Source organism: Neomonachus schauinslandi, chromosome 4 (genome assembly GCF_002201575.2).
Source record: "Neomonachus schauinslandi chromosome 4, ASM220157v2, whole genome shotgun sequence".
Lineage (NCBI taxonomy): Eukaryota > Metazoa > Chordata > Mammalia > Carnivora > Phocidae > Neomonachus > Neomonachus schauinslandi.
The window spans coordinates 30091180-30113897 of NC_058406.1; the positions used below are offsets into that span (position 1 = coordinate 30091180).

At 39.7% G+C, this 22718-nt stretch overlaps 1 protein-coding gene across 2 annotated transcripts in view; it reads right to left on the minus strand.

Moving 5' to 3' along the window:
- TRIT1 (tRNA isopentenyltransferase 1) overlaps window positions 1-22718 on the minus strand; it is a 45151-nt gene that overhangs the window by 19023 nt on the left and 3410 nt on the right. Inside the window, exon 1 of one of the 2 annotated variants that reach the window (XM_021684223.1) lies at window positions 14499-14532. The exons of the other annotated variant lie outside the window; for it this stretch is intronic. The gene's annotated coding sequence lies outside the window, so the exon portion shown is untranslated. Of the gene's footprint in view, window positions 1-14498; window positions 14533-22718 lie in introns of those variants that run through there. 2 annotated transcript variants of the gene reach the window in all.

Consider the following 22718-nt stretch of genomic DNA (forward strand, 5'->3'; position numbering starts at 1 on the left):
AGAGTAGATGTGTTCTAAGCATATGTGTTCAGAGCACAGCAGACCCACCAAAACATAAGACAAAGGAAGTAGAAGAAAACAGAACACTGGCTTTCTTATCAAATAATGGCTATTAGTGGGCGCCTGGGTGGCTCAGATGGTTAAGCGTCTGCCTTCGGCTCAGGTCATGATCTCAGGGTCCTGGGATCGAGTCCCGCATCGGGCTCCCTGCTCCTTGGGAGGCTGCTTCTCCCTCTGCCTTTCTCTCTCGCTCTGTCTCTCATGAATAAAAAAAAAAAAAAAATCTTAAAAAAAATAATAATAATAATGGCTATTAGCTTAGACTTCAAGATAAAAAGTGTATGTAAATCAATGCCCAAGTGAGAACTAATTCTGCAAAATTAACTGGAGTTTCTTTAGGTTCTTTAAGCATTTAAAAATGGGCAGGTTGTTTTATTTTACTTATCACAAGTCTCCAGAAAGGTAACATTTTGCATTGCTCATAGTTCTACTTCAAATGCTTAGATATTTCTTGGATTTAAATGGCTCTGAAAGATTTTTAGAATCTTGGTTCCATTTGTAGAGAAGTGGCCTATTTACAAAGATACATATAAAACACACACATATACACTTTGAAGTTAGAACCCCTAATACTGCTGTACTCTAATGGAAACATTGTGATCTAACCAAATTACTGCTTCAGGGGGTCAGCACATACAGTCTAAATACTCAAAGGCAATATCCTGTCTGTAAGCTCTTGATCTGCCAATTCAACTAAAAAGTTCAAATGTACTTTTTCTAAATGCAAGGTCTCAGATGGAGAACAGATCTGAAAATACTAGTTTGAAAATAGGGATGAATGCTTTGAGATTAAGTGTTCTCTCTGTAATCACTGATTCTACAGGGAACACTGAATGAACAAATAATAAGTTCCATAGAGCCCACAAAGATGTTAAAAGCATTTTTTATCTCACATTTCCCTTTACTTACATGAGTGTCGATTAAGTACAGTACAGTATAATGGTTGGGAGGAAGGACACTGGCGCCAGGCTGCCTCAGATCAATTCCTAGCTCTGCTGCTTACCAGTTATTTGTACTTACGGAGTAGTCAGTTACTAACCTCTCTCTGCCTCAATCCCTAATCAGTAAAATGAGGATAATAGTATCTATCTCATGGGGTTGTTGTGTGGATTGAGTGAGTTAGTACATGCAAAGCACTTGGTTTTTGCCTAACACATTGCATATGCTATACAGGGTCATTATATAACTACCTATATTACGACCACTACTACTATCACAAGGCAAGGAGAATGGGAAATAAGTTTAGTGTCATTATCACTCTGAAGCTTCTGTGCTCTTAACTACTGAGGTTATTTACCCAACCAGCATATAAGCTATCTTCAAGTAAAAGAAAATTGTTAATTAGTAAAATAAGTACAAAGAAATATAAAGAGCCATAGGGAAAGAACCAGCTCTGCCTTTAACTCATTTAATCTGTGCCTGACAACAGACTTGCATTCTCACACCTGAATACTGATGGAATCTTAAATCATAGGGTGTTCTTTTTTGTGTATCTTGAACAAGATGTCCTTCTGACATTATAAAGTGCCGTAGCATATACTGCACACGGCAGTCTTCTGCACAAATTAAGAAAACTAAAGGAGGGAAAGGAGTTAGTAATTGTGTGTTCTGGGCGCCTGGATGGCTCAGTTGGTTAAGTGTCTGCCTTCAGCTCAGGTCATGATCCCAGGGTCCTGGGATCGAGTCCCATGTCGGGCTCCCTGCTCCACAGGGAGTCTGGTTCTCCCTCTGCCCCTCCTCCCACTTGTTCTTTCAATCTCTCTCAAATAAATAAATAAATAAATAAATAAATAAATAAATAAATAAATAAATAAAAGGAAAGGCATAGTTGCAAATGCACAATTACCATCCCCCACCTCCAAAAAAGCCAAAATGTAAACATCTCTACCAGTAAATTCTATCAGATATATAAATTTGTAGATGAAATTTCATCCTGAGTCCTGCCTTTATGTGTATCTTCTAGAACTCTTAAAACTGGTAAGTTTAAATAAACACATCAACATAAATCAAACAGAAGGTAACCCCAGAACAAGGCCCACCTTATTTATTAAAGGAAGTGGCCTACTGTACTGTTTACGATATATACAAATGCCAACAAATATCAGAAAAAAGAAAAGAGTATTAATGGTTTAAGGAAAGTAGACGTCTTGCTCACAGAGTTAACAAACTAAAAACTGTAATACACCCAAAAGTACTATATCCTGGGGGCATCTGGGTGGCTCAGTCGTTAAGCGTCTGCCTTCGGCTCAGGTCATGATCCCAGGGTCCTGGGATCGAGCCCCATATCGGGCTCCCTGCTTGTCAGGAAGCCTGCTTCTCCCTCTCCCACTCCCCCTGCTTGTGTTCCCTCTCTCGCTGTGTCTCTCTCTGTCAAATACATAAATAAAATCTTTAAAAAAAATTTTTTTTATGTTTATTTTCTGCTTTTTTTTTTTAAAGATTTTATTTATGTATTTGACAGAGAGAGAGAGATAGCGAGAGCAGGAACAAAAGCAGGAGGAGTGGGAGAGTGAGAAGCAGGCCTCCTGCCGAGCAGGGAGCCCGATGCGGGACTCGATCCCAGGACCCTGGGATCATGACCCGAGCCGAAGGCAGACGCTTAACGACTGAGCCACCCAGGCGCCCTATTTTCTGCTTTTAACAATAGGGAAAAAAAAGTATATGAAGACTGGGATTCATGTTCCAATAATGGGGTAGGAAGGTCAGACTAACTGAACTAAGATTGGCCAAGTGTTCCTAACTACTGAAGTGAGGTGAGACACACAGCAGTTCAACTGGCGTTCGCTCTTATTTTTTTATATGTTGGGAAATTTCCCTAACAAAAAGTTTCTTTTAGAAAATTTGGATGCACTTCACACCCACTAAGATGCCTACTGTCAAAAAGCAGAAAATAATAAATGTTGGTGCAGATGTAGAGACATTAGAACCCCCGTGCATTGCTGGTGGGAATATAAAATGACACAGCTATGGATTGAAAACAGTATGATGATTCATCAAAACACAAAAAATAGTGGGGTGCCTGGTGGGCTCAGTCTGTAGAGCATGTGACTCTTGATATCAAGGTTGTGAGTTCAAGCCCCATAAAAATATAAAAAATAGGGGCGCCTGGGTGGCCCAGTCAGTTGAGCATCTGCCTTCGGCTTGGGTCATGGTCCCAGGGTCCTTGGATGGAGTCCCGCGTCAGGCTCCCTGCTCCGCGGGGAACCTGCTTCTCCTTCTGCCTCTGCCTCTCTGTCTCTCACGAATAAATAATTTATATATATGTATGTGCATATATATATATAATTACCATATGATCCAGCAACTCCACTTCTGGGTACATACCCAAAAGAACTGAAAGCAGGGAGTTGAACAGATACTTATACACCCATGTTTATAGCAGCATTATTCACATAAGCCAAAAGGTGGAAGCAATCCATATCCATCATGAACGAATGGATAAACAAAATGTGCTGTATACATATAATGGAATATTATTCAGCCTTAAAAAGGAAGGAAATTCTGACACATACTATAGAAGAACCTTGAAGATATCATGCTAAGTGAAATAACCCAGTAACAGAAAGACAAATATTGTATGATTCTACTAACATAACTAAAGTAGTCAAATTCAAAGACAGAAAGTAGAATGGTGGTTGCCAGGGGCTGGGGCAGAGAAGAATGGGGAATTAGTATAAAACGTACAGAATTCCAGTTTGGGAAGATGAAAAAAGTTCTGGAGATGGAGGGTAATGACTGCTGCAGAACAATGTGAATGTGCTTAATGTATGGTAAAATAGTAAATTTTATGTCATGTATATTTTACCATGTATGGTTTACCATAACAAAAGACTTGGATCACAGACTTTTGATACAATGAGAAACCAGTGAATATTAGCAATGAAATGAAATTTTCAAAAATTTGTTGAATTTTTCAATTCTTTTTCTTTTTAAATTTTTTAAGAGGTTTTATTTATTTATTTGAGAGGGAGAAAGAACACACGAGCAGGGGGAGCAGGAGAGGGAGAGGGAGAAGCAGACTGCCCACCTGAGCAGGGAGCCCGATGCTGGACTCGATTCCAAGTTGCTGGGATCATGACCTGAGCAGAAGGCAGACACTCAATGGACTGAGCCACCCAGGCATCCCTTGAATTTTGCAATTCTTTTCAATATATACCCAGAAGTGGAATTGCTGGATCATATCATAACTTTCAAAATTACTGAGAGGAACTGGTAATGTTCTATTTCTTGAACTGAGTTTTGATTACACAGGTATTTTCACTTTTTTGATAACTTACTGAACTGTACAGTAATGAATTATGGATTTTTTTAGATTTTATTTTTAAGTAATCTCTACACCCAACATGGGGCTTGAACCTATATCCCCAGAACAAGAGTCGTACATTCCACGAATTAAGCCAGCAAGGAGCCCCGTGAATTACGCATTTTATGATATACACTATTTATCAATTAAAATCATACCACCCAGCCAAAAAGCAAAAATACAATACATTTTACACATTTGCACTAAGGATAAATATCTAAACAAATTTAGAAACCAATCAATTTTGTAAATGTCACATTTGGTCCATACAGGTATTTATATTGTAAATCCCACAACTGGGCTTATTTTATTACCTGCCCAGAAAACATCATCCTACCAGAGTAAGTTAGGTTTGTAGCTGATTGCCTTATATTTTCCAGCTTCGATTATAGTTTCAGTGTGACTCCACTTATAAAATGGTCAGCCCTGGGTGGTAGGAAGAGCTTAAAGGATCTGTTTTATCTTCTAAAGGCAGCATGTCACTCTGTTCCATTTCCTATTCTCCCAGAGGACACCTGTGATCTGTGTACACAGAAATGACTGGATAAAATGCTTCTCTCTGCACAAATCAGATTTTGTCAATAGTAAGGGAACTCTGACCTCTTTGTGAGGTCTGACAACTGAAATACTCTGAAAAATTACAGGTTTAACCTACTTAGCCAATTATCAACATAACTGACTTACCTCAGCAAACATTTACTGAGAGTCTACTATGTGCCAGGTACTCTGCAAGATGTTAGGCATTCAAAGATTAATAAAGGGTCCCTGTCCTCTAGGAGTCCAGGCTAGCAAGAGACACGGATACAAATAACTGTACTATAAAGAGATAAATGACATAAAAGTTTCTGAGAGACAATAAAGTTTGACTAACTATCTTCTTTAAATCTCATAAGCACTAAACATTTAATGTTCTAGGTATTTAACTGGGTACTAGAAGGAAATATGCTTCTGTCTCACCTCTATTGAGAGTTTATTTCCAGACTGAAAAGGTTTTGGGAAAAGGTCACAAAACTGAAATAACCCGAACTCTCCAAACCAACAGAGCTAAAGTGCTCAGAGGCGCTAATCAAAGTGAGTGAAATTTACAACAGTAAATCTAGAGCTATGGTTATCAACAGCAGAATCTAGAGCTGTGTTATCAACCAGAATTGAATTGTCCACCAGGGGACATTTCGCAATGTCTAGAAACATTTTTGGCTGTCACAATTGCAAGGGTGGAGGTGCTGCTGGTATCTAGTGGGTGGAGGTCAGGGATGCTGCTAAACATCCTACAGTGCAAGGACAACTCCCCACCACCACCACCACCACCCACACACACACACACAACAAAAAATTATCTGGCCCAAAAATGTCAACAGTCCTGAGGTTGAGAAACCCTAATCCAAAGAAATTCTACCTTGGAGAAACTCCCCCAAATCTTTAAGTGTACAGCTAAGGATCCACCCACGTAAGGCTCCATCACTTCATGGTTGTCATGCTGGAGGGTGGTCCTACTGAATGTGTTAATCACCAAGATCCTGGGCACTGGGCAGATCATGGAGCTCTGTCTGAGTGCAGGTTGGGGAGCTCTGTCTGAGTGCAGGTTGGCTATGATTGCCCAACACTGCTGTCTACAAGCATGAGGAAAAGCTGCCCCCCCAACTTGTTTGTTTTCTTTCCTTCCCCCTTTTGACTTCATTTCCTTCCCAATCCAAATTAGATACTGAAGTCCTTCAATCACTTCCTTGCCTCTATGGATTACATCTGCTTTAAAAACCACAATTACAGCTTATGAATCAATACAATCACCTACCTTCTCTGCTGGCTGCTAACCACTGCTCTATGGATAGCTCACTCTCTGAGATCACTAATGAACCCTGACTGCCAAATATTAACACTTTTCTACTAAGCTTTCAAAACATGTTTAATGGAAAAACCAACAATCTCATACTACTCATCTCTCTCCGTAATTCATTCTCCTTTGGAGTTTCAATGGCAGCAATCTTTCTAGTTTTTCTTCTATCTCACTGGCCCTTCCTCAGTTTCCCTACTAAAGCCAACCACTGATGTATTAGCAATATCTGTCATGGCAACAATATTGAGAAATGTCCATCTCTATGGTATCTACCTGGCATTTCTATACTATGAACTGTCTGACACTCATGGCTTCTATAACCATTTTTGTGCTAACTCCCCAAATCCATATCTACAATCTAGTTCTATATTGATGCCAGACCTGTATATTTAACTGCCTACTGGACATTTTCATCATCAATGAGAGGCATTTAATATAGTGAAGTTGTGAACAGTAAAGACTCTGGAGCCAGGTTGCCTGGATTTAAGTGCTGGCTCCACTACTTATTAGCTATGTAACCTTGGGCAAGTTATTTAACTTCTCTGTGCCTCAGATTTCTTATTTATAAAAGTGAGGGTCATCTTTTTTTTTTTTAAAGATTTTATTTATTTATTTGAGACAGAGAGAATGAGAGACAGAGAGCATGAGAGGGAAGAGGGTCAGAGGGAGAAGCAGACTCCCTGCTGAGCAGGGAGCCCGATACGGGACTCGATCCTGGGACTCCAGGATCATGACCTGAGCCAAAGGCAGTCGCTTAACCAACTGAGCCACCCAGGCGCCCAAGTGAGGGTCATCTTAAACCCACCTCAAAGGGTTATGGTGAGAATTAGATGATATATGCAAAGCATATGGAATAGGGCCTGCCCTATAGGAAGCAGTCAATAAATGTTAGCTATCATCCTTATCAGCATCATCATCACTCCAGATACCTGTAACCTGCGATGTCCAAAACTGAACTCCTTATCTTTCCAGCCATACTTGAGTGAACCATGAGATAATCAAACCAAAAACCTTGAAGTGATCCTAGTATCTCTGTATCCCTCTCTCTCCCCACATTTCCAATCTCTCAACTTTTATCCATACTAGTTCCTAAAATGATCTCAAAGCTCACCATCGTCACTTCACTGTCATTACACCAACTAAAGGCTTCATGATTTCCCAACTAGACTGTTCATTCCATCAGCTTCCTCATTGATCTTCCTACCTTTACAGTATAACCCCTCCAATTTATGTCCACGTTGCAGCCGGGGAGCTTTCTAAAATGAAAATCTGATCTCATCCAGCCCCAAACTCTTTAGCATCACCTCCTGATGAAAGCCTGCCTTGAGATCACTCCTCATTCCTACTCCATGTGTGCTTCTCCTCTGTGCCCCCACAGTACCCTGCATTTACCTTTATCACAGAAATATTTTAAAGTCACATACAGTAAGTTCTATCTCCATTAGACTCTAAGTTCCAAGGGAAGAAATTAGGTATTTTATCCCTAGCCCCAACACCTAACACAGTACCTAATGATACATGGAGTTTACTCAATAAATACTCTGTGCCTGAGGTAGAGTGCTAAATCCTATGTTAAAAATTTCATACCCTATGAAGTTATGTTGGCCTCCATTTTACCAATGAGGAAATGTTAGGTAACCTGCCCAAAGTCACACAGCAAGTTAGTGGCAGAGGCAAACTTTGAATCCATGTCTTCTGACTTCATATTGTTCTTTCCCACCATGTTCCTAATCTCCGTTCTATGCAAATCAGCTCTGTGACTTTGGGAAGTCAGATTTCTTTCCTGGAACCTCAAGTTCCTCATTTCTAACACCTTTAATTCTAATAGTCCAAACTTCAGAAAAAAAGAATCTTGGCATAGAAGGGTAAAAGGAAAAATTATTTTTTTAAAGGATGTTGGCAATTAGCAGAAAGCTGATTTTCCTTTTTGATTAAAGGAATTTCAATTTGTATTTGATTATTCAACTGAAGAGATGTGGAAAAGTAGGGAAAAGGTCAATCTCTTGCCTAATTTTTCTTTCTTAATAAAAGGATGACTTTTTAAAAATTTTACACTTTATTAAGAAAGAATGAGTTAGTTGCAGGAACATCATGGCAGGCAACTACTCCTTTTAGCTTTGTTTGGCAGAAGTTCAACTGCAGACATGCTGACTAAATCAGACAGATTAAGATGCTCAGAAAGCAAGAGAACCTGTACCTGATGCATTCAGTCAGCCTGATGAGAGGAGCGGCTTGGAGATTGTAGTGCAGATCATGACTTTTATTCTTCCAATGGCTATCCCTATTTAAGAGAAAAGGGGGGTGTGCCTGGCTGGCTCAGTTGGTGGAGCATGCAACTCTTGATCTCGGGGTTGTAAGTTCAAGCCCCACGTACGGTGTGAAGATTACTTAAAAATAAAATCTTAAAAAAAAAAAAAAAAGGAAAGAGGACTAGAATCTTAATAGAAGGCCATGCTTCTCAAACTGAGAGGTGCATATATAATAAGTATACTATGCATTCTTCGAGGGCATCAATCTTACTAAATGGTAAAAAGAATTTGAAACATTTTTACATCCAAATAAATACAGACAGATAAGGGCAGAGAATGCAAAATTGGCACGTACTTTTAAGTTAAAGCATGAGAAACTGCAATGGAGAGCCTCTGCCATGGCTGCTTCGAGGTCCACCTGCAAGCCCTGGTGAAGCATGGACATAAGGAAATTCAGAGATCATGCACCCAGTCCGATCACCTAAAATTTTATACTTGAGAATATGGAGGCTCAGAGAGCTTCCCTGGACATATAATTGACTGGCAGCAGAGACACAACTAAAGCCTGGATGCTCTGCCTATAACAAGCTATTTCTGCTGCCTCTTACCAGTAGAATTTTTATTCCCATTTGACTTTGGTCTGTTTGTTTGCTTGAAGTAATGAATTCTTACTAAGGTGAAATTAAATTTCAGAAACTGAGAAGACCGCTTCCATACACTGAACCCCTTCATGGTTCTGAAGAGTAAATATGATAGAAAGCTAAAAATACACACAAAGACAATGTCATGTGACTATAATGCTGGGACAGAAACAAAAGGGGACTTTTGAGAAAATAAAATTAATAATAAAGTTCCTCTCTGGGGGGCACCTGGGTGGCTCAGTCGTTAAGCGTCTGCCTTCAGCTCAGGTCATGATCCCAGGGTCCTGGGATCGAGTCCCTCATCGGGATCCCTGCTCCGTGGGAAGCCTGCTTCTCCCTCTGACCCTCCTCCTGCTTGTGTTCCCTCTCTCGCTGTGTCTCTGTCAAATAAATAAAATCTTTTAAAATAATAATAAAGTTCCTCTCTGTGTCACCTTTACAGCCTCAAGATTGGCCCACTTTTGAGGGTTTCAGTGATTTTATTTTAAGATCCCTATGATAGAGTATGCATTATTTGGAGGTCTATGTCTAAGTTAGGGAGAGGCAGTAGAGTAAAATGGAGCCAGAATGCCTAGGTTCAAATTCTGGCTCTACTACCCAACTTCATATGTTGCAGATTATTTAAGTATCTAATTTTTCTTTGCCTCAGGTTTCCTAATCTATAAAATGGGGATAATAATAGCACCTACACTCCTCACTGGGTTATTCTGAAGATCAGATTTAATATAGGTAAAATATTTAGAATAGTGGTAGGCAAATGGTAAGCACTATATAAGTGCTTGATATTGGGGTGCCTGGGTGGCTCAGTCGTTAAGCGTCTGCCTTCGGTTCAGGTCATGATCCCAGGGTCCTGGGATCGAGCCCCACATCGGGCTCCCTGCTCAGCGGGGAGTCTGCTTCTCCCTCTCCCATTCCCCCTGCTTGTGTTCCCTCTCTCACTGTATCTCTATCAAATAAATAAAAAATCTTAAAAAAAAAAATAAGTGCTTGATATTATCTATATTTAACTGGTGGTGGTTAAACAAGATTTTCCTTGGTTCTGGGTGAGACCTCTGGCTAGGGTTTGAAAGAAGAAAACCACAAAATGCCAGAGCTAAAAGGAGCTTTAGACACTGTGACAGACAGACACTGTATGACCCACAAAGCCTAAAATATTTACTGTCTGGAACTTAACAGAAAAAGGCTGCCCATCCCTGATCTAATCAGCTCCCCCCTCTAATACAGCCAGAGAGGACACTAAAGCCCAGAGAAGGCAGTATCTTGTCCCAGGTTATAGATACAGTGAGTTAGTGGCAAAGCTGGGACTAAAACTCAGCTTTCCCAGTAAATAAAACTGCCCACCAGGCTAACGAGGCTCAATGAAGACCTCAGAATAAAGCTGTAAATCAGGAAATATCGGCACCTGAAGAGTTAGGCAAATCATCTAATTCTAATCAACAGACACTTACTGAATACTGTAAGCCTGGGCATCAGTGTTTTTTTAGTGCTCTCCAGGTGATTGCAATGTGCACCTGAGAGTGAGAACCAGGGCTGTAAGTATTGTGCGAGGCACTAGCAAGATGTAAACCAAAAAAGGAGAGTAAGGAAACTGATTGGATAGCTGGGTGGCTAACCACAAGTACCAGCCTGGACAACGTAGAATCCCATATTTCTCTGCAATTACATATGTGTAGGGGACTGCAAGGAAAGAACAACAGGCACAGTGAAGGCAAGGACGTCTTGGATATACCTTCATTCACACTAGAGCATCAACAATATTTTTTATTCCCATCTGTAAGTTCCAACAGTTCAATAAATTATAAATCTATTATAACATTCTCACTTTTTAAAAACAAGCTCTATGCCCAACATGGGGCTCGAACTCACAACCCTGAGATCAAAAGTCGCACTCTCTACGAACTGAGCCAGCCAGGCATCCCTATAACATTATCTTTCTAAAAAAATGTTAAAACCAACTTGTACTTCTAAAAAGTGTACAAGAATATACAAATTTAAAACATTTATGACAGGACGCTTGGGTGGCTCAGCCAATTAAGCATCTGCCTTCAGCTCAGGTCGTGATTCCAGGGTATTGGGACCAAGTCCTGCATGGGGGTCCTTACCCAGCTGGGAGTCTGCTTCTCCCTCTGCCTGTCTCTCCCCCTGCTTGTGCTCTCCCCAACCTCTCTCTGATAAATAAATAAATAAAATCTTAAAAAAAAAAAGATCAAAAAATAAAACATTTATGACAAAAAAAATCACACAAAAGACAAATGACCAACTGAAAAAATACTTCCAACACATGAGACTGCACAAAGGATTAAAACTTACAATACACAAAACCTCTTACAAATCAATAAACACAAAAATGAAAACCATTATATAGAAGTGGACACAACACAGGTATGATCAAGACATTCAAAAAAAGAAAAACAACAAATGGCCAATGCACCCTTGAAAAGAAAATTAACCTAAGAAATGAAATCCATTTCTCATTTACCAAGCTAACAACAATGAAAAGATAGGTAATACACAGAATTGCAAGGGTGAAGGAAAACAGACATACCACTGGTACAAATTTCTTGAAAGCAGTCTGACAATATGCATCAAAATGCAATGTGCACCCACGCAACAACAAAAAGAACCAACCCAATTTAAAAATGAGCACAGGACCGGGTGCCTGGGTGGCTCAATTGGTTAATCTCGGGGTCCTGGGATCCCTGCTCAGTGGGGAGTCTGCTTGTCTCTGCACCCCCCACCGCTTGTGCATGTGTGCGCACCCGCGCTCGCACTCTCTCTCAAATAAATAAAATCTTTAAAATCTTTTAAAAAAATAAAAATGAGCACAGGACCTAAATAGGTTATTTCTCCAAAGATCTACAAATGACCACTAGGAAAATGTAAATCAAAACTACAAAGTGATACCACTTTTACACCCAGTGGGATAGCTATATTAAAAAAAAGGGGGGGGGGAATAACATATTGGAGAAGAGGTAGAGAAACTGGTACCCTTATACATTGCTGGTGGGAATCCAAAATAGTATAGCCATTAAGTAAAACAGTTTGGCATTCCTCAAAAAGTTAGACACAGAATTATCATATGGCCCAGAAATTCTACTCCTACATATATACCCAAAATAAGTGAAAACAAGTGTGTACATGTTCACAGCAACACTATTCATAACAGCCTAAAGTACTAATGCCCATCAACAGATGGGACAAATGTGATCTATTCATACAATGGAAAATTATTCAACCATAAAAAGGAATAAAGTACCAACACATGCTACAAGTATAAGTGAGAGAAGCCAGACACAAAGGTCACAGATTATATGATCCCATTTATAGGAAATATCCAGAATAGGTAAAATCTCTAGAGACAGAAAGCAGATGTGATTGCCAGGGGCTTGGGAGTGGGGCGAGTAACTGCTTAGGGAAATGCAGAATAGATGCTTAATGGGTATGGGGTTTTCTTTTGGGGTGGTGGAAATATTTTGGAACTAGACAGAGGTGGTGGCTGTACACCACCATGAATATACTAAATGACACTGAATCGTTTTATTTTTAAGTAATCTCTACACCCAACATGGGGCTCTAACTTATAACCCTGAGATCAAGAGTCACATGTTCTGATTAAATCAGCCAGATGCCCCTGAATCATTCACTTTAAAATGGCTGATGTTGGGTGCCTGGGTGGCTCAGTTGGTTAAGCGTCTGCCTTCGGCTCAGGTCATGATCCCAGGGTCTTGGGATCGAGTCCCACATCAGGCTCCCCCTGCTCTGCAGGGAGCCTGCTTCTCCCTCTGCTTCTGCCTGCCACTCCCCCTGCTTGTGCACTCTCTCTCTGTCAAATAAATAAATAAAATCTTTAAAAAAAAAAATAAATAAAATGGCTGATGTTGGGGCACCTAGATGGCTCAGTCAGTTAAGCATCTTTGGCTCAGGTCATGATCCCAGGGTCCTGGGATCAGCCCCGCATGGGGCTCTCTGCTCAACAGGGAGCCTGCTTCTCCTCTCCCTCTGCCACTCTGCCTACTTGTGCTTGCTCTCAATCAAATAAATAAATAAAATCTTAAAAAAAAACAAAAAATAAAATAAAATGGCTGATGTTATGTGAATTTCACCTCAATAAGAAAAATAATGTAAGTATAACCTCTAATAATCTTAGAAAATTGGAAGAAGGGGGGGAAAAAGATAATGTGTGCATCTTCTCATCCAGTATTCCCATTCTAGGAATTTATCCTAAAGAGAGAATCACACAATCCAAAAAGATGTATGTGTGAAGATGTTCATCTCAGCATCATTTCTTATAGCAAAAAACAACCCTCTAAATGTCCTTCGGTAGAAACCTAGCTAATTACGATACACCTATAAAATAGACTACACAGAGATTAAAAACAACAAAGTAGAAAGTTGGAGAGCTTACACTATCCAATTTCAAGACTTATTATAAAGCCACAGTAATCAAGACAATGCAATATTGGCAAAAGAATAGACACATAGATCAATGGAACAGAATGCAGCCCAGAAATAGACCTGCACAAATATAAACTGGCTTTTGACAAAAATACAAAGGCAATTTAATGGAGAAAGCATAGCCTTTCAAAAACAGTGCTGGCACAACTGGACATCCATAATATCCCACACTTTATACAAAATTTTTTTCAAAATAGCTCACAGACCTAAATGTAAAATGCAAAACTATAAAACCTTTCTTTTTTAAATAAAACGTCTTTAAAAAAATGGTGAGAAAATCTGCATCACTTTGGGTTTGGCAATTTTAGGATAGGAAATCAAAGATACAATCCATTTAAAAAAAAGATAAATTGGACTTTATGAAAAATTTAAGACTTCTGTTCTGTGAAAGACATTGTGAAGAAAATGAAAAAATAAGCCACAAAGCAGGAGAAAATATTTGCAAATAACATATCTGATAAAGGATTTGTACCCAGGATATATAAAGAACTCTTAAAAGTCAGTAAGACAAACAGACCCCCAAAAGATCTGACAGACACTTTAGATACACAGATGGCAAATAAGCATATGAAAAGATGCTCAACATCATTAGCCTTTAGGGAAATGTATATTGACCACCATGAGATACCAGTACACACCAATTAGAATTGCTAAAATTGAAAAACAAAAACAAAAACAAATCCTGGAGAAAATACAGAAGAACAGAAATTCTTATTCACTGCTGGTTGGAATGCAAAATGGCATAGCCATTTTGGAAAAAACTTTATAATTTTTAAAGTTAAACCACTGGCACACGAATGTCTATAATAGCACCAAGTAAGTGCTAAAAACTGGAAACCCAGATGTCCTCTCAAAGGTGAATGGACATACTAGGGTACATTCATACAATGGAATGACACTCAGCAATAAAGAGTAACGGACTCATGCAACAACATGGGAGAAAATTTAAAATGTACTCTGCAGGGCGCCTGGGTGGCTCAGTCGGTTGGGCATCTGCCTTTGGCTCAGGTCATGATCCCAGGGTCCTGGGATGAGTCCTGCATCAGGCTCCTTGCTCAGCAGGGAGCCTGCTTCTCCCTCTCCCTCTTCCTGCGGCTCCCCCGGCTTGTGCTCTCTCTCTGTGTCAAATAAATAAATAAAATCTTTAAAAATAATAATAAATAAAAATAAATAATAAAATGTATTCTGCTAAGGGAAAAAGTCACTTAGGCTGCATATTGTATGACTCCAAGTACATTACACTGTGGAAAAGGCAAAACCATGGGGATAGAAAACAAATCAGTGGTTGTTGAAAGTTGAGGTAGGTAGAAGAGCTGACTACAGAGGCCATGCAAGGCAATTTTTAGAGTGATGGAACTGTTCAGGATGGTACTGTAAAGGTGGTACCTGACTGTATTTGTCAAAACCAATAAAACTGTACTCAACAAAGAATACACTTTACTGTATGCAATTCTTAAAAAAATAACCAGAATGTCTGGGGAACCCAGGATAGAATGCAGACTGCAACAAATGAATCTACCTGTATTACAAATGTATAGCATAACCTCACTGAAGGACAGTGGAAGGGAAAAAAGGAGCTTACTCAATAACTGTGTAAAACATCGCTATGACTAGATACTATAAGGCTAAAATGAACAAAAAGAACTGCACACAAACATCATACCTAATTGGTAAATTTGTTTCTCACGTAAGCAACTACTGAAACTATTATACAGGTTGTACAAATCGGTAAATATGTTATAGACAATGAGAACCAAATTTCTTACCCTCTGAGAAAGAAGTCACAAATAGGCAAGGGAAGGAACACTACAATGAACCTTGTGGTGCCAGAGTAGAGTCAGAGATATCCGTATAAGCCCATGTTTATTTTCATATATATGCAGATACAGACAAAAACAGATATTTGTGTATACATGGAATAGTGTACATATGTATGTTTCCTAGCTTAAATCTCCTCCCCTTCAATGTGGGCTGAACTTAGCAACTCATTTCTAACAAATAGAGTATAAAATAAGGGACTGCACAATGGCAAAATCTGGCAGATACATCCCAAACTAAATGATCAAGGTTACCATCACCAGAAATAAGTCATGTTGCCATCATACCCTGATATAATGTAATGAGAAGGGTACTTCACCTCTGCGGTATGCTTTCCCCAAATCTGTAATGCTAGTGTCATCATGAGAAACCATCAGAAAAACCCAAATTGAGGGCGCCTGGGTGGCTCAGTTGGTTGAGCAACTGCCTTCGGCTCAGGTCATGATCCTGGAGTCCCTGGATCGAGTCCCGCATCGGGCTCCCTGCTCAGCAGGGAGTCTGCTTCTCCCTCTCCCGCTCCCCCCTCTTGTGCTCTTTCTCTCTCTCTCTCTCAAATAAATAAATAAAATCTTTAAAAAAAAAAAAAAAAAAAGAAAAACCCAAATTGAGAAGCATTCTACAGAAGAGCTGACCAGTAGTACCCTTCAAAAGTATCAAAGTCACAGACTGGAAGAACCTGAGAAACTATTACAGATTGGAGGAGCCGAAGGAGACATGATGACTAAAGGCAATGTGGGACCCTAGATGGGATCCCAAAAACAGAAGATATTAGTAGAAAAACTGGTGAAATCCAAATAAAGTCTACAGTTAACAGTATTACAACTATGTCAATTTCTTAATTTTGGAAATGTACCAAGATGATATAAGATGCTAATTGTAGGAGAAGTTGGGTAAAGGGTATACAAGAACCCTCTGCACTATCTTTGAAACTCTTGTGTATATCTATAATTACTTCAAAATTTAACAAACAAGAATAATGTAGAACAGAGTTTCTTAACCTTGGTACAATATACTGATATTTTGGGCCAAATAATTCTTTGTTGTGAGGAGCTGTTTTATGCATAGTAGGATCTTTAGCAGCACTCATGGTCTCTACCCACTAGATGTCAGGAATCCACCTCCCCAGTTGTTATAACCAAAAATGTCTCCAAAAATTGCAAATGTCCCCTGGGGGGGGGGGCAAAATGACCCCAGATTGAGACCACTGATGTACAGTAACATACATTAACACATAAAGATATCCATAACATATTGGGGGGGAGGGGCAAGCAGGATACAGAAGAATATGAAATGTACAAGTCAATTTATGTAAAAACATATACACATGGATGAACCTTGAGGACATTATGCTAAGTGAAATAAGCCAGTCACAAAAGAGACAGATATTTTTGATTCCACTTATGTGAGGTACTTAAGAGCAGTCAAAATCATAGACATATAAAGTAGAATGGTGGTTACCAAGGGCTGGGAGAAAGGAGGAACGGGGAGGTATTGTTTAATGAGTAGAGAGTTTCAGTTTTACAAGATGAAAAGAGTTACGGAGATAGATGATGATGATGGTTACACAGCATTATGAATGTATTTAATACTACTGAGCTGTACACTTAAAAATGGTTAAGATGGAGGTGCCTGGCTGACTCAGTTGGTACAGCATGTGACTCCTGATCTCAGGGTCAGAATTTGAGCTTAACATTGGGCACAGAATTTACTTAAAAAAACAAAGGTTAAGGTGGTAAATTTTATGTGTATTTTACCACAATAAAATCGGGGGGAAAGAACACATAAACACATGTGCATAAATACACAAATATCTGAAAGGATGTGCACCAACATGTTAAAATGGTTACCTCTGGATGCTAAGACTATAGTGATATTTCCTTTGTACTTTTCTGTGTTAATTTGGATTTTTTTCAGGAAGCGTATCTCTTTTTTCTAAATACAAAAAGGCTTTGTTCTCCATCATTTTTTCTCATAATACTTCCAGTTCAATAACCAAAATCCTACTGATTCTGTCTCCAAAATGTCAAAATGGTTACCTCTTCTCCCTAGCCACAGTCCAATGCCAGCCCCTCTCATCCAGGCTAATGTAACCAAATCCTAAGCTGTTTATCCCTCTCTAACCCACTCTCCACTTAGCCACCAGAGTTACTCAATGAAACAGATTTACTATCACTTCCATGTTTAAAACCCCACACCTCCTGGCATTTGCCTTTCAAGGGCCTCTACAATTTGTTCACAGGGTCCTATATTTTTAGTTTCACCTACTACTGTCCCTCAAGTATCCTCTATGCCAGATAATTGCTGGTCACTCCTTGAAAACAGACCATACACTTCTATTCTTCCTTTATTTTGCTCATGCTATTCTTTTGTCAGGAACAGTCTTCCTCCTCTGCCTGATAAAATGTATACTGTGGTACAGAGGAAAAGAATGCTATGCAGGGGGCGCCTTGGTGGCTCAGTCGGTTAGGCGGCTGCCTTCGGCTCAGGTCATGATCTCGGGGTCCTGAGACTGAGCCCCACGTCGGGCTCCCTGCTCAGTAGGAAGTCTGCTTCTCCCTCTCCCTCTGCTGCTCCTCCTGCTTGTGCCCTCTCTCAAATAAATGGATAAAATCTTAAAAAAAAAAAAAAAAAGAATGGGATACAGGATGGATAAATAAGAAGAGGTGGAGGAAAAAACATAGAAAAGCACAGAGATGAGGGTTCAAGAAAGTAATTTTCTGTAGGGCTGAGATAATAATGGTGCCTACCTCACAAGGCTGTGGTAAGGAGATTAAATAAGATAATATATGTCAAACTTTTAGAACAGTACCTGGCATATACACTATTATTGTTTTCTACGTTGTGATGATGATGATGATGATGATGATGATGATTCATGGTATTGTGGTAAGACCTTGAACTCTGGATGACACAATGAGGAAGGAGCAGTGAAGCTCTAGCTCAGAACCAGGGTCCCAAAGGTAAGCAAGGAAGCAAACAGGACCCCAGTCTTACTCAAATTTATCTGAAGAATTCCAACTATACAAGAAATCAAAACCAACTCGGTTAAGCCACATACAAGAACATACAAATCACATAGGTGAATTCCTATTTACCCCAAATAACTTTTACCCCTTGAATATACATTCCCTTTGAAGAGCTGTTTCAACACCCTGCCCCAGGCACTGAAGCATCAGGGCAGCACTTCATCCTCACAGATCGGAACCTGCAAGTCCCATCTGTGCTCTCCTATGGTTTCTCATTTGGCCAGTGGTAACTTCTCTTTCCCTACGTAGCATAGGATGTTTGATTCCAGAGTTCTTCCCATAGCTGCAAAAAAGTGAATATACAGTATATGAACAACCCACCCAGGTTTAATACTGTAGGCAAAGGAAAACTAAACTCAGTCACAATGGAGGTGATCTAAGGGATCTAGAAACTCATTCAGATTTTTTAGATGAGTCAAAAATTTTGAGATTTCCTTCTTAGCCTCTTGTCAGGCTCGGTTTTTTCTTTTTTTAAAGACCACCTCTGTCAGTTGTGGCAAACAGCCTCCAAGATAGCTCCCATCTCTCCTGGTTAACAGGTTTTTGTGACTTTTATTTCATGTCCTACTAAGCCACTGTGATCCACTCTCCCATCTCTCTTTCATATCCCTCCCCCATGCATCCCAGATCTTCTTGAGCACTATCAGACAAACAGTCCTTTGGTTAAAAAAAACAAAAACAAAAAACACTGCCCCTAAATTATGTCCCGAAGCAAACAAAAAGAACGGAGAACTCCGCATCTATTACATGACACATAGCCTGCTCACTAGTCAGGCTGCCAAAAATCATTTGCTTCTCCTCTTGTAGGTTTAGACAAACACAAAGGGAACTGTGCTCCTATGTATGACTACTGCTTCTCCACAGGACTTGAAGAACTAAGGCATTAGAGATACTTCCTCTCTATAAACCCAAATAGAACACTTTGTTTATTTTTCTCTTGGCATATAGTTGGCAGTCTGTATTTCCAGGCAGTCATTGTACATCTTTTGGCAAGTGCCTTCATGTTTCTCAGTACAATGTTTCATCCAGTGACTGAAGGCAGTGCATTGTACCTTGAATTTACATGCCAAGAAAAAGACTCAGACTGAAAGGAAGACCTTCAGTATCATCTTCCTGCAATATATCAGACACTACACAGGAGTCAGAAGACCCAGATCCAATTCCCAGGTGTACCAGTGTCTTGCACTGTGATCTCTAGTGTGCTCTTTAATATTCTGGGCCTCAGTTTTTCCATCCTGGAAAACAGGGATTGCATTACCTGTCCCTCCTTAAATGTAGACTCTTACTGCTGACTAACAATATTTAGTTTCTATAATTTGTGAAATTGGGGTTTGGAAAACTCAGGAAATTAAGCACAAATATTGTTTCTCATTTTTGTCACACCTGCCACGCAGAAATCCAAAGTAGAGCCCAGCAGGAGGCCCTAAGCAAGTAATTCCTCAGAGAGTGTTTTTGACGTCCCACTCAACAAATTAAGTACGTGAGAATGGGAAGCAAGAAGCCAGGCAGGATCTTCAGATGCTACATGGCTAAAGAGGCAAGTCATTATCAGGCTCCATGACAATATTATCATGCTAGATATACCACCCTTAACACTCCATTGTGATTTTCCCTCAAAGACTTAAATACCTCAATACTTAAAGCACTTACTTATTCAATGTTTACAAAATAATCACTTTCCCTGGATGGGAACTGCCCCAACGGGGATGACCCTACAGTTAAGGTAGCACAAAGTGATGGCCCTACAGTTAAGGTAGGACAAAGGGATGACAAAATAAGTATTAGGTGCAAAACAATTTAAGTTTTAAGATGTTATTTTGCAATCCTTTTTGAATTACTAGTACACTTCTGAAATGCAAAATTCTGACATCATTCCAAAAGGGATTATTAAAATGCAAATATTTGTTTTTTAAAAGATCAACTTGGAACCTTGAAAGAACCTTCTAATTATCACACTTTCCATCTGGTCACCCTTTGGTCTGTGTGGCTGTACAACAAAGTTTACTGCTCCATCTAGGCTATCCACAAGGGCAAGTGTTCCCCTTGGTTTCAGCAAACATTCTCTCCAGGTATCATTAAATCACTGACATTAAATTATATCTCTTAGTTGCAGCAAGTTTTATCCCCTTAAGCAACACATCATGTGGCCACCACTAAGCTCAACACTCCACTGGACAGACATCACTACAAATTCACACTATCACAATATGAATCCTAAAATACATTTTTTTTTTTTAAGATTTTTATTTATTTATTTATTTGACAGACAGAGACACAGTGAGAGAAGGAACACAAGCAGGGGGAGTGGGAGAGGGAGAAGCAGGCTTCCCGCTGAGCAGGGAGCCCGATGTGGGGCTCGATCCCAGGACCCTGGGATCATGACCTGAGCTGAAGGCAGACGCTTAACTGACTGAGCCACCCAGGTGCCCCCTAAAATACATTTTAAATCCTGATCAAAATGTAGCACACTCCTGAGAAAGAAGAGTGGCACACAAGTTAAGAAATACTCTCTAATGACTGAGCACCACTGCTCCTGCCTCATCTAAAGGGTATGGCTTTGTGTGGACAAGGCAGCGGGCCTGGAAAGTAAATACCTATGTTCAAGTCCAGGTTTGCTACTTACTGTTAAGGCCTTACTGCAAAGCCTGTTTCCTTGACCTGTGAAATGACAATATCTACCTTACAAGGTTATAGCGAGAATAAAAAGCATCTGTAAGTATTTTATAAACAAATTTGCTATACAAATTTAAGTTACTATCATTATGCCTGTGTACTTATTTGAAATTGAAAATGTTCTTTCAAGGAGCTGGTAATCCAACATTAAGAATGCCATTTTTTTTAAGAATGTCATTTTGTACACCTGAAACTAATGTGACATGTGTATCAACTATACTTCAATTCTTTTTTTAAATGTCATTTTGTTCACATGCTTACCAAAAATTTTGAGTCAACATCAAGTCATTGAAAAGTACCATCTCCCTCCACTGGGTAGAAAACAAGAGGAACAGGTAACAGGGGCATGTAAGCAAAGGCAGAAATGAAGAACTGTGTATAGCCACGTAAATGGGGCAGAGATACTTTATATCATTATTTGGACTGAAAAGTAAAATCAAAGGTCAAAGTCTTCCAGTGGGGACCAAGAGGAAATGTTACAAATATCCATGATATAATCAAAACTAAACACAACCTACAGCCAGTTCAGAAAGCTCAATAATCTTCAAGTGTTTTCATACATTAATTAACACTCATGGCATCCCTAGGATGAAAGAAATTTAAGTCTCATATCCTAGTTACTTATATAACCACAGGAAAAATCTGAATGGATCAAGATGTGCCGTTTTAAGACACATGAAAAAGTGTTCAACATCACTTGGCATCAGGGAAATACAAATCAAAACCTCAATGAGATACCACCTCACACCAATGAGAATGGCTAAAATTAGCAAATCAGGAAACAACAGATGTTGGCATGGATGCGGTTTCTGAAAGGGGAACCCTCCTACACTGTTGGTGGGAGTGCAAGCTGGTGCAGCCACTCTGGAAAACAGTATGGAGGTTCCTCAAAAAGTTGAAAATAGAGCTACCCTATGGCCCAGCAATTGCATTACTGGGTATTTACCCCAAAGATACAAATGTAGTGATCCGAAGGGGTATGTGCACCCCAGTGTTTATAGCAGCAATGCCCACAATAGCCAAACTATGGAAAGAGCCAAGATGTCCAACAACAGATGAATGGATAAAGAAGATGTGGTGTATATATACAATGGAATATTATGCAGCCATCAAAAAACCAAAAAACAAACAAAAAACACGAAATCTTGCCATTTGCAACGACGTGGATGGAACTACAGGGTATTATGCTAAGTGAAATAAGTCAATCAGAGAAAGACAAGTATCATATGATCTCACTGATATGAGGAATTTAAGAAACAAGACAGAGGAGCATACGGGAAGGGAGGAAAAAATGAAACAAGATGAAACCAGAGAGGGAGACAAACATAAGAGACTCTTAATCTCAGGAAACAAACTGAGGGTTGCTGGAGTGGTGGGGTGTGGGAGGGATGGGGTGGCTGGGTGATAGACACTGGGGAGGGTATGTGCTATGGTGAGCGCTGTGAATTGTCTAACACTGATGAATCACAGACCTGTGCCTCTGAAACAAATATATTTTATGTTAAAAAAAAAAAAGATAGTAGGAAGGGAAAAATGAAGGGGGGGAAATCAGAGGGGAGGACGAACCATGAGAGATTATGGACTCTGAGAAACAAACTGAGGGTTTTAGAGGGGAGGAGGGGTGGCCGGTGATGGGTATTAAGGAGAGCATGTATTGCA